Source organism: Sapajus apella, unplaced genomic scaffold, assembly GCF_009761245.1.
Source record: "Sapajus apella isolate SASKATOON/1434 unplaced genomic scaffold, GSC_monkey_1.0 scaffold45, whole genome shotgun sequence".
Taxonomy (NCBI): Eukaryota; Metazoa; Chordata; class Mammalia; order Primates; family Cebidae; genus Sapajus; species Sapajus apella.
In genome coordinates, this window is record NW_022436985.1 from 13217538 (window position 1) to 13231353 (window position 13816).

The 13816-nt window shown below is 38.6% G+C and overlaps 1 pseudogene; it reads right to left on the reverse strand.

The window, feature by feature from the left end:
* Window positions 1-6390: 6390 nt before the first annotated feature.
* LOC116524373 lies at window positions 6391-12009 on the reverse strand (annotated as a pseudogene).
* Between the last annotated feature and the right edge of the window lie 1807 nt (window positions 12010-13816).

Genomic DNA, 13816 nt, shown 5'->3' on the forward strand with positions numbered 1-13816 from the left:
AGTAGAGCTCCTTAACTTATTCCTCGTATCTAATGGAAATTTTCTATCTTTTGATCAGCATCTGCCCAACCACTATTCCCTATGACCCCAGCCCCTGGTAACCATCATTCTACTCTCTGCTTTTATGAGTTCATTGTTTTTGTTGATTTTGAGCAGAGTCTTGCTCTGTTGCCAAGGCTCGAGTGCAGTGGCATGGTCCTGACTTACTGTAACCTCTGCCTCCCAGGTTCAAGCCATTCTTGTGCCTCAGTTTCCCAAGTAGGTGGGATTAGAGACATGTGCCACCATGCCCGGATAATTTTTTTTTTCTAGAAACGGATTTTGCTATGTTACCCAGGCTAGTCTCGAACTCCTGGCCTCAAGTGATCTTCCTGCCTCAACCTCCCAAAGTGCTGGGATTATGGGCATGAGCCACTGCACCTGACCTTGTTTTTTTTTTTAAGATTCATGTGTAAATGAGATCATGCAGTATTTGTCTTTCTGTATGTGGTTCAGTTCATTTAACATAATGTCCCCGTTTCATCCATGTTGTTGCAAATGCTAGGATTTCCTCCTGTGTTAAGACTAAATAGTATTCCATCATGTACATATATCACATTTCCTTTATCCATTCATCCATCCACTGATTCTATATTTTGGCTATTGTGAATAGTACTGTAATAAACATAGGATTGCAGCTGTCTCTTCAACAGACTGGTTTCATTTCCTTTTTATATATACCCAGCAGTGGAACTGCTGGATCTGAAAGCCACTATCTTAACCTCTGTTAAGTATCTCTTAACACTTTCTCTCTCTGCCCTGTGTCCACCTTGCAGGCTAAGTCTCTGAGAAGATCATATCCATCTTATGGTCTCCTGCCATCTTCCCCCGCCACCCCCGACTTTTTTTTCCTCAGCCGTAAAAAAATACTTGGAGTTTCTGAAAGGCCCACTAGTCTCAGTTGAGCAGATTTTAGTTATAAGTGGAAAATAGCTGACTGCTCTAATGTGGCAAAAATGTTAATCACATAGGTAAAATTTTCTTCTGTCCTTCCTTATTTCTTTTCTCTCTGATCAAAGCCAGGACAAATATTAAATATTTCTCACTGTTTCTTAGGTGATAAATGCCACCCATGAATGGTTAGGGGAGCCGTGGTTAAAATGTAAGTTTATATGTTTATTATAACCAGAATGTTGGCTTGCCAGGTGTAGCAGATAAAAATACAGGATGCCTAGTTGAAATTGAATTTCAGTAAAACCACACATAATTTGGTTAGCATAAGTATGTCCCATGTAGTATTTGGAACATACTTATACTAAAAATAAATGTTCACTGTTTATTTGAAACTGAAATTAATATAGGAGTTATTAAGAAATTATTTTAGGCAGTTAGAGAGGGTAAAGAGTTCTTTGTGAAATTTTCCTTTATTAAAAAGCAGCCCCCAAACCATTTCTTTTCTAATAGAAAGCAGCCTGAAAAGTCAATCTTCAAGCATAGATATGCAAGCTAGAAGCTAGAAGCTTGCATATGTAAGTGATAGCAGGTGTACCTGGAAGCCAGGTATATTCAATATGGCAATTCCTGCTCCCTTGTCTTTGTCATCACATGTCCAGGTGTTATGGCACCAGCCAGGTAAAGCCACATATGCAGGTGTCATGGTGGCAGCCAGGTAGAAGCTGCATTTGCTCAATAAAAGATCAGGATGGGAGGGCCAGTCTTCCACAGGCTATGTAAATGGCACCTCGTCAGACCAATGTAAATCAATCAGCCTTATGTAAATCAATCAGCACCTCCTCAAGCCTCTGTATAAAATCAATCAAATCCCACCCCAAACCTGGAAACCCTTTTGGGCGACTCACTTTCTCAACATGAGGAAGCTTTCTCTCTTTCTTTCTTCTTTGTCTATTAAACTTTCCACTCCTAAACTCACTCCTCCTTTGTGCCTGTGTCCTAAATTTTCCTGGCATGAGACAACAACCCTGGGTATTTACCCCAGACAATGGAGCCATTTCAAAATTTCACAAACATCTTGTATTTTATCTGACAGCTCTACCGGACTGTGAATTCACATAAGCTTTTCTTTACTTGACATTCAAATTAATTCAAGCTAGCGATTCATAGCACAAAATGAGAAATGGTACAAAATGTCTTTGAATTTTTGGTCCATTTAAACTCACCTGGAGATATTTATGAACTGTAGTTTCTGAGTATTCTGACACTACCAGCAGCAGGAAACAGGATGCCCACATTCTTCAGAGAATGGGGCACGCAGATGCATCTAACACTCAACAAAATTATATTTATATTTGCTATGATCTGAATGTCTATGTCCCCTCAAACTCATATATTGAAATCCTCACCACCAAGATGATGGTATTAGGAGGTGGAACCATTGGGGGGTGATTAAGTTTTGGGGATGGAGTCCTCAATAGTGGGATTCACACTCATATAAAAGATGCTCAAGGGATACACCTTGTCCCTGCCAGCATGTGGGATACAGCAAGAAGGTGCCTTCTAGAGCCAGAAAGCGGTTCCTTCCCAGGTGTAGAATCTGCTTTGGTCTTGAGCTTCCCGTTCCCAGAACTACCGCAATGAATTTCTATTATAAGCTACTTAGTTTATGGTATTTTGTTATAACAGATCAAGTAGACTAAGGCAGTGTTATGATTTGAGTCTAAGTGGCTCATGACTATCTGGTTTCACAGTGAATTTGAGTATTTACCGGTTATATCTATTTAATTAAAAATAAGGGTCAACTCTGTGATTTTTGCATTTATTTAAATCAGGCAAATAGCTATTCAAAATCCCCCCACCGATCCTCCCCTTTTTAGTTTTAAATATCTGGTTTAGTCTTAAGAGAACCTACTTTTCTATTGTTACTCACTTTTTCATTTTCTGCAGTACCCTACTAATTTCAGACATCTTCCCGCTTTTTTCAATATATGAGTTTCCCCCCAAACTCATATATTGAAATGCTCACCCCCAAGGTGATGGTATTAGGAGGTGGGACCATTCCCATCAACAGGGTCTGGCTCTGTCACTCAGGCTGGAGTGCAGTGGTGTGATCTTGGCTCATTGCAACCTCTGCCATGTGCCCCCATACCCAGCTAATTTTTGTGTTTTTAGTAGAGACAGAATTTCACAATGTTTACCACACTGGTCTGGAACTCCTGAGCCCAGCCAATCTGCACAACTCAACCTCCCAAAGTGCTGGGATTACAGGTGTGAGCAACCACGCCCAGCCCAGACCCCCTTTCTTATGTATAAAAACTATTAAAGATATCTGATTAGAAACAAACAAGATTGCAATTGTGTTGGATAGAACATGTGTGCTGATGTGTAATTTTCTTAACGTGGCTTCCTTTGCTCTGATAGATGTAATGTTTTTAAACTTTTTGAGAGTTAAAAGTACCTATTATATTAGCACCATGGAGTTGCCTTATAGTTTATACCCATTAACAAGTCCAAAAGAGATATAAAAGGAATTGATTCTTTGTCATTTGTTTATTTAGACAACAAATATTGACTCTGAGCCTGGTTGGAGATACAGTCATGAATAGGAACAGCCAGTCTTTATTTGTGCCATCCTTTTCCCAGCACTTTCCATGTCAGTCATTGAACCCTCACAATACTCTTATGCATGGATACTTCAGTAATCATCATATATTTTACAGATGAGGAATTAAAGCAAGGAGAGGTTGAATAACTTGCCCAAGGGCACTTTCCTAAAAAAATGTTAGCAGGACCCAGGCAGTGTAGTGTTAAAGCCCATTTTCTTAAAATTCACAGGTTCCAGATGAGTAAAACAGGCATGGTCCTTACCCTTAGGTGCTATTTCCTTTAATAAAATAGGATATGTGTAAAACCCAAGACTGATTAATGCAAGGTAAATATAGCTACTGATTTTCAAAGCATGCAAATATATATTTGCAGTCACTGGTTTTTCATCTTATTATGGGGCAGTAATTTTTAAAAAATCACAGATATTAGTAAAATATTCAGTAATTATGGTCTAGTTTAAAGTGCTTATGTTTGATTATGCATATTCATTAAATATGGGCAAACATCTAGAAAGACATTAAAGTACAAATCAATTTGAGCTTTATATGAAACTGTTTCTATCAATGTGACATCTATGCAGAAACATTTCGTAAATACTTCTGAGTTAAAAGTTTAAGATAATTTAGCAAACCATGACTTATTGCCCATTCAGCCTATTTTCCATGCTAAGAATTCTTAGAATTCAAGTCTCCACTTCTCAGAAACCAATCAATCTTACTTACCCCAGAGTCATTGAACTAGTGGGCTAGATATCTGTCTTGATGTACCATGCACCATAACTATCTGGTTTATTTGTCTACATAGAATAATTCACTTCATTCCTTTCAGAATAACCATATTTTTTCAAACTTCCTTGCACATTTTGTATAAAGACTTTTAAAGGAGCTTTCCTGTTTTTTATTCATAGGTAGTATTTGAGTTTTCTCCCCCTCCACTTATTCTTTTGAAATAAAGTATTCTCTATTTTATAATAAACCCAATATGGTTTTAAAATCTTAATTCTCTGCTTTCTGACTCCTCAATTCTGGCATGTTTTTTGTAGGAATGTATTCTATATACCTAACCAAAATAAATATCAAGAAATCCAAATTTACCCATATTAAAATTCTCTCTCAAAACCACTGCCATCATGAATGATTTATTTATAGTATTACTTAAAAGAGCAAGTTTCTCCCAGCTTATTTAAAATCTTTTCATAAACACACATACTTTAAAGAAGATGTCTATTTATTTATTTGTTTATTTTTGAGATGGAGTTTTGCTCTTGTTGCCTACGCAGGAGTGCAGTGCTGCGATCTCGGCTCACTGCAACCTCTGCCTCCCAGGTTCAAGTGATTTTCCTGCCTCAGCCTCCTGAGTAGCTGGGATTACAGGTGCGCACCACCATACCCAGCTAATTTTTTGTATTTTTAATAGAGAGGGTGTTTCACCATGTTGGCCAGGCTAGTCTCAAACTCTTGAACTCAGGTGATCCACCCTTCTTGGCCTCCCAAAGTGTTGGGATTACAGGCATGAGCCACCACAACTGACCTAGATGTTTATTTTTTGACTTCAATCCATCTGACATAAAGAGAGTCAAACTTTCCAATAATTCTAGACTTTCCCTGATCATCATTGTCATGTATAGGGGAACAGTAGTAAAGGTGGTAGAGGGAGGAAGAGAAACCAACCCAGAGGTGGGAAGGTTGACCTGACAACTTAAGCCATTTTGGATAATTGTCTTCTAGCAGCTGGCAATGGTAAAGCCATGTGATCCACTGGTTAGGGGCATGGGCTTCCTAGGCAGACAGCCCTGGCTTGTAATTCTGGCTGTTTTACTTCCCTGATAAGGGCTTTGGGCAATCGATTTAATCTCTATAAACTTGTTTTTTCATCTGTAAAATTGAAGGAATAGTACTGTAGTCCTCATAGAGTTGGTGTGAAATTTGTAAATAACAAATAATTTCTATTTACACAAGTATTTAAGACTTGTTATCATTCCAATTGTCAATTTCATTCAGGTATTGCAGTTATTGAATACCACGGCTGGCTCAACTGAACAGGAAAGAAAAGATATTTTAATTGTATCTAGTAGGATGATATCATTTAAACACATTATTCCTGTTTTCATAGGCTGCCTACAAAGCCATAATTTAGTGTCCCCGAAAATCCTTAAGTACAAACAGTATTTCTTTCAAGGAAGAAGTTAAAAGCAGATGATGAGAGCCTACCTTCTCTAAACTCATTTTGAAATGTTTATTAGGAAAAGTTTTCTTTGCTTTCTTTTTCTTGAGACTTGCATTCAACAGAAAAGACTAAGTTTAGAGTAACAGCTAACTGCACACCAAAAATAAGTTGGAGTTCCATCTATCATTACTCTGCCAACTGGATCTTCAGACTCAACCAGAAACAATCTTAAAGATCTTTATCTAAACCTAAACCCAAAGGCCATAAATCAATGTATCTTGTGAGTGGGGAGATGAAAGGAACACTGATAGCCTAAGAGGTATTTATTTAGTTGTTATCAGAATAATTACTTTAACTTTTTCTTTCCTGGCCAAAACTGAAGTGAATTTTATAGAGTTTTGGTTAGATTGTTTATTAATTCTTAGCCTTTGGTATGGTTATATTTTTTTAACAATGACTCTTCATAAACTTATATGGGGTCTAAATTATCCCTTGTAATATATATATCCATATATATGTATGTATTCATTACACAGAGATTTAGGTGACCTGCCTTCGGGTAACCTGCTGGGAATATCTCCAGAGCTTCTGGCTCCCCTTGAATGGCCGCCTCCAGCTTGTTTTGTTAGAACTCTCAGAATCATAGTGATGGCAGCTCTCTTAGAGTCCTCAGACATCGAAAACCTATATCATGTCCAGTAAATTGTTCACATCACCACCTTCAAATGCGGCTGCTGTGTCTTCACTTGGTTTTACTCTGGGGGTCAGAAACTTTTGGGCTTCCTCAACAGTGACAGATCTTCCAGAGGCTTCCTCTTTGGTGATCAGAGTAATTCCATCCTGAACAACAATTTCCCAGAAATGATTTAATTGTTTAATTTCCACTTTCTCTCAAAGTGCTTTCAGGAAGTTGTTAAAGCACTGCTCTTCTGAAAACTTAACAGCTTCTTCCTGGAAGGCTCTGATGCAGTCCATGCTCTTCATAAAATATGGTGTTTCATTAGTATCCAAAAACTGTTTGATGTGATTTATGAGCTGGTCACTCACTTCCTCAAAGCTGGCATTCTTCTGCTTCACTAGAACACGGAAGGTTTCAGCAGGATTCACACTTCCGGCAGCGGTGACACTGTCTTCAGCCAGGCTGGAGACGCTGAAGTGGGCTCCCCCTTCCTCAGTCATTAATTTTTTAGAGGTGGGTCCATCTTTATGGTTGTCTTGGAAAATGTCCTGAGTGGTTACTTGATCCTTTTTCTTGGCTCCCATCAGAGGAAAAAGGGTCTTTATTTTAGAGAGAAATTTGACATTTCGCTGTCACCTCAGTGGGAGGATTTGGCATATTCCAAATATGCTGCTGAATTGGGGGTAGAGGCTCCCGGAGATGTAAAGCTCTGTGCAGCAGACACTGAAATAATCTCTGAAACAGAGGATTTGGGATTTGGGTGGTTGGAAACAAGTCTTCAAGAGTATCTGTCTTTCCATCCTTTCTTTACCAAGCTCATGGAGTCAATCAAAGCATCAACAGCATTCAACTGTGCCTTGGTGGGGGCATATTTCTCACTGTTTTTCAAGGCTGAAAACATATATTGCAGCAAGTCTTCCGTGAAAGGTGGCTGCACATACACTAAACATTCACAGTTATGCTTGATATGAGGAAACGCCATGCCTGCTTGAGGATTAGTTCTTTTGTCATAAGCATAGCGAACTCTGGCCACCACGTCTAACTCATCCAAAGCATGAATCAGGGAGGAAAGTGCAACTGCTGTTGTCTCGTTGTCTCTTGCTGCAAAGGCCTTTAGAACTTGATTTCCCATGAAGAATCTTCTCTAAACCTGAGAAGATTTACAAAATCCCAAAACAGAGAAGCACTTGCCCTTCAATTTATATTTCATTTGTTCCTCATACACTTTAGAGAAAGGAGCTATATCACTTCCATAGAGGAACCCTTGAATAATATCCTCTTTTAAAACTCCAGTTTCGTCAACATCATTTAAGCAATAAACTGTTTCTTTTTGTATATCTTCTTTTTTTTAGGGTTTTTGCATCCACAACTGTCCAGGTCTTTTAAACTCTCTCCTGTAGAATCAATGTATAGGCTGCAATTCCTATAGAAAAATTGGAGCCAATGGTCAGTCGGCGGGGCCAGTGCCTTAGTCTCCCGAGTAGCTGGCACAGGTGCCCAACAGCATGCTCAGCTAAGTTTTTGTATTTTAGTAGAGAAGGGGTGTCACCATGTTGCCCAGGCTGGTCTTAAACTCCTGAGCTCAGGCAATCCACCCACCTCAGCCTCCCAAAGTGCCAGGATTTACAGGCATGAGCCATCATGTTTTTCCGTTTATGTCATCTGTGATTTGTTTTTGAGCAGTATTTTGTAGTTATCATTGTAGAGATCTTTTTCTTTTCTACTTAGCTGTATTCTTCTGTATTTTATTTTATTTTATTTTATTTGTGGCAGTTGTTAATGAGATTGTGTTCCTGATTTGGCTCTCAGCTTGACTGTCGTTGATGTATAGGAATGCTAGTGATTTTTGTACATTTATTTTGTATTCTGAAACTTCACTGATGTTATTTATCAGCTTAAGGAGTTTTTGGGCTGAGACATTGGGCTTTCTAGATATAGATTCATGTTGTCTGCAAACAAGGATAGTTTGACTTCCTCTCTTTTTTTTGGATGCCCTTTATTTCTTTCTCTTGCCTGATTGCTCTGGCCAGGACTTCCAATACTATGTTGAATAGGATTGGTGAGAGAGGACATTCTTGTCTTGTGCTGGAGGAATGCTTCTAGTTTTTGCCCATTCAGTATGATATTGGTTGTGAACTTATAACAGGTGGCTCTTATTATTTTGAGGTATGGTCCTTGAATACTTAGTTTATTTAAGAGTTTTTGAGGCCGGGCGCGGTGGCTCAAGCCTGTAATCCCAGCACTTTGGGAGGCCGACGCGGGTGGATCACGAGGTCAAGAGATCGAGACCATCCTGGTCAACATGGTGAAACCCCGTCTCTACTAAAACTACAAAAAATTAGCTGGGCATGGTGGCGCGTGCCTGTAATCCCAGCGACTCAGGAGGCTGGGACAGGAGAATTGCCTGAACCCGGGAGGCGGACGTTGCGGTGAGCCGAGATCACGCCATTGCACTCCAGCCTGGGTAACAAGAGCGAAACTCCGTCTCAAAAAAAAAAAAAAAAAAAAAAGTTTTTGTTTTTGGTTTTTAAACATGAAGTGGTGTTGAATTTTGTTGAAAGACTTTTCTGCATCTATTGAGATAATCATGTAGGTTTTGTGTGTGGACATATTTTGAGACCTATCAAGTTAGTTTATGTCAGTGAATCAAAGGCTCTTATTATATATTTTATTTTACTTGTTTTTGAATATCACACATTGTTCTGAATCTTTTCTTTGTTTAACAATATACCTTGGAACTGTTTTTATATAAGAACACATGCCCCTCATAATTATAATATCTGAATTTGCATTCCATTTTCCATTGTACAGTATTTTTCATAATTCTTAGTTGTGAACAATAGAATTTCCTCTGGCTTGTTTAAACAAAAGATACATTTGTGGAAGTATATTGAGTATTTCAAGAAATCCCTGGGACAATCAAAGAGCCAGCTTCCGAAGGTCTGTGGCTAGAAACAGCGCCACTGAAAAGCTGCTAGGAATCCCTGTTCCTGGTAGGCCTTGCTGACTGGGGGACTTCATTACTGCCTGATCAAATGGAGGCCCCTGGATATCAATACGTTTTTTCTTTCTTGATTTGGTCATTTTCCTAGAGAGAAATTCTGCAATCTTCTCTCTATAGATTGAAGATTTCTTCTGCCTCTCATCTCTGGAAGCCATATGGAGGCTGGTGATGAGGGAAACAGGTTTAAGTCTCTCGCTTTTGAAGATGTAGATTTCCACACTTACTTTCAGTTCAGTGTCTTACCACTGTTTTCATCTGTCTAAGGTCTCCAAGTCCATGGACTTCATGGTTCGGAGAGAATCAACCTGTCTTCTGCCAGAGCAAGGAATGGTACTAGCCTGGCTTCATAGGGTAGGCAAGGCCATCTTGAATTCCTTATGATGACATCTGCTTCTGCTTCTTTTACAGACTTTCTTGGTTCTCTGGGATGTAAGCCTGTGTCTGACATTTCACCTGCAGAAGGGCCTGGTGCTTTCAAACCTTTTTTTTTTGGTAAGGGTAAGAGATGGAGGTGCTCGATAGAAAAAAACAAAACAAAACTTTACAGTTTATTGGCTTTTCTTCCTTTGTGACATTTCAATTTCAGCTTTCTCTGGTTTGCTGTATTGGTTATTATTCACCCATCTGCTATCCAGCTTCCAAAATCGTGTGGGTATTTCATCTGCTCTCTTCTCATCTCTGTTTTCTTTCTCTGTTTTTCATCTCTCACTTTCCTAATCCTTTTGGCTTTACAACTTTTTAATTCCTTTATTGTAATTTTAGTAGTAGGTGGTATTGATAAACTTGGTATTAAATACACAATATTTAAATGGAGATGCCTACTGTATTATGACCTGTAATAATATTTATCGAAAAGATCTCCAGCCCTGCCCTTGTTTGTTAAGGAATATTGTTGTCAGCATTCCCAAGTGTATCATATGAAGTTACTTAGCTAGTTCCTGAGGAAGCTAAGGTCACTGACTTCAGCATTCCAGGACTGTTGGACAAGCTGTGCCTCCTAATAGCTTACTTGAGTAGTCAGTAAGAAACCTGCCCATAAAAGATGTCCTGGTTCTGAAGGAAATATGAAGGCAAGGGCTTTACTTACTTCTTAAAGCTTGGTAAAGGGTCATAAATATTTCTTTTGTGGTGTTTTAGCTTGTCTCTTCTAGAGCTTTTGTAAGTTATTTACTTTCTCAATAGAGAGGTCATAATATTTCTCATTTTTCACAAAGAGATTTTTCTCAGAGGGTATGGATAAAATTAAATTTGGTGGTTGGGAAAGATGGAGACTATGGATTTAGGGAAAAATGATCAAAAAATGTTTACTCAGAAGAGGAAGAAATGTAAAGGCAAAATATAATAATTCATGTTGAGCTAATTCACATGATTAGTTTAGGTGACTAATTATGGAGTGAAATTATTTCAAAATTTCATTTTGGCTATTATTGCATAATAAGAAAAATGGTTAGGCCTTTGGAGAGCTGTCACAATGAGTCCCTGGCTGACACTTAGCTCCAGTCTTTCTCAGTTCCTTAAAATGAACCTAATTTGATGAAATGGTTTGGTAAGTTGGATTTGCCTCTACATAACCCAGTGGAGTGGGTGGAAGGAAATGAGTGGGTATACAGATTAAACAAAATTGGCCATGTGTTGATAATTATTGAAAGGGGCTTAACAGGTTTATTCTGTTCTTTCTTCTTCTGTATTTTTGAAACATTTCATAATAAAAGTTTGAAAAGAAAAGTCACTTTTGAAAATAGGTTGCACATGGTGAAACCCCGTCTCTACTAAAAATACAAAAAATTAGCTGGGCATGGTGGTGCGTACCTGTAATCCCAGCTACTCAGGAGGCTGAGGCAGGAGAATTGCCTGAACCCAGGAGGCGGAGGTTGCGGTGAGCCGAGATCGCGCCATTGCACTCCAGCCTGGGCAACAAGAGCGAGACTCCGTCTCAAAAAAAAAAAAAAAAAAAAAAAAAAAAGAAAATAGGTTGCATTATTTAGAGCAGTTTTAGGTACACCACATAATTCAGCAGGGGGTACAGGGTTCTCACACACCCCCTGCTCCCACACATGCCCACCTTCCTCCGCCGTTAACATCCTACACTCCACGGGGACATTTGTCACAACCGATAAACCCGCACTGGGCACATAATTATTGGCCAAACTCAGTAGTTTAAATTAGGGTTCACTCTTGGAGCTGTTTGTTATTTGGATCATGAAAAATTGATAATGATAAGTATTCACTATTTAATATCATTTACAACAGTTTTGCTGCCCTTAAAATCCTTCTGCCTATTCATGCCTCCCTCCCCATTTCTTTTTCAGGATGTCATATAGTTAGAACTGCAAATCACTTTTTAAAATTTCTACTCAAAGTTAAAATCAACATATTGCACATTACATTTATTTATGTCCAAACAAAAAGAATGCAAATATAATGAAATTTAAAAGTTTAACACTTTTCCACAAAAGGAACATGGGAACTATGTAAAAAATCATCCCGGAGAGTGGTGCCTTCATCTCAGGAATAAATACAAAGCAAGTTCCTTTTTGTCTACTTGAATCTGCTCATCTTCTCTTTGTCTACCAAGATGCCTCCTGATTTTCTTAGATTCCTTTAGATTGAAGACTTGCATTGGGCTTGTTTTTCTGTGTTGTCCTTAACCCTTTTCTTAAAGCCCCACTCTATGTGGGTGTTCCAGGTAAGCTTTTTGTTCATCTGTCCCTGCAGTGAAATGAATATCAGGCTTAGAAATAAGCCAGTCCACACATTTCCTAGCTAAGAAAAGACCCTGTTTGTTCTTTTCATATTTGCAGTGATGGATAATATAATAAGAAGAAACTTCTTTCGAATGTTAACTCAAAATCCTTGTATAATTTAATCCCCACAACAGCCTTAACAAGGTAAGCTTTAATATTGTTTCTATTTTGTAGATAAGGACACTGAGGCAGCAGGTTTTAAGTAAATGGGTTAAGTCTGCCCTGCTGATAAGAGGTACATGAACCCTGGAATAGGAATGAGAAAGGCATGCTCTCCTTTTGCTTCTGCTGCAAAGTAGGTATGCTCATTCAAAAGGGAGTACTTCAAAAGGAGACATATCTAGGCTTCACTGAATCTCTTTTTGGGGTATTGTTTTCAGTTAACTTTTCAACTAAATGAAATGTGTTCAAATAGTATAAAGCATATCTCTATCTTTTTTCTTTCATTCTTATATCCCTGTCTTAGTCCATTTTGTATTGCCATAACAGAATAGCTAAGGCTGGATAATTTACAAAGAAAAATGCTTTATTTGGCTTGTAGTTCTGGTGACTGGAAATCTAGGATTAGGCAGTTGCATCTTGTGAGGGTCTCAGGCTGCTTCCACTCATAACAGAGAGTGGAAGAAGTAGGTACGAACAAAGAAGTGACATACGAGAAAGGAAGCAAGAGAACAAAGCCAAGGAAGCCAGACTCTTTTTAATAACCACCTTCTCGGGAACTAATCCATTCTTGAGACAGCAAGAGCTAACTCACTACTGAGCCATGCACCAAGCCATTCATGAGGGATTCACACCATGACTTAAACACCTCCTGATTAGAGACCCTGAGCCAGATTACCCAGCTAAACTGCACCTAAATTTTGGGATAATTTGTGAGGATTTTTGTTTTGTTTTTCTGCGTTTCTGAGACAGGGTTTCACTCTGTTGCCCAGGTTGGAGTGCAGTAGCATGATCATAGCTCCCTCCTGGGCTCAAGTGATCCTCCAAGCCTTCCAAGTAAGTGGGGGCACAGGCACAAGCCACCAAATCTAGCTTATTTATTTATTGAGACAGAGGCTGGCTTTGTCACCCAGTCTGGAGTGCAGTGGGGTGATCTTGGCTCACCATAACCTCTGCCTCCCAGGTTCAAGCCATCCTCCCACCTCAGCCTTCTGAGTAAGCCTATTTATATTTTATAGAGACAGGATCTTCCTATGTTACCCTGGCTGGTCTCAAACTCTTAGCTATAAGAATCCTCCTGCCTCAGTTTCCCAAAGTGCTGTGATTATAAGCATGAGCCACCACACCCAGCTGGAATAATTTGTTATGCATCAATAGGAAATAAATTTAATGAGAAAACTAAGATATGAAAAAGTTACATAAGTTGTCCAAGATCACTCAGCTAATAAGTGGTATTGCTGGGTAAAGGTCATAATGTATTTCCTTTTCATTTTAACGTCATTTATCAGTGGTAGATTTTCTTGCCCACTTTTTGAAGACTTTTTAGTAGAGGTGGGGTTAGTGATATAAAAAAGATTCTTGTTATACTTTTAATGAGTAAAGTTATTTATTGTTCATTGAACAATGAAGAATTTGGGTTTTTAATTTTTTTTGTCTTTATGCCAAAAGAATAATTACATAAAAATTGCAAAAAAATGAAGATAAATTTAAAATGACTTTTGTATATTCGTGACATTTGTGGTA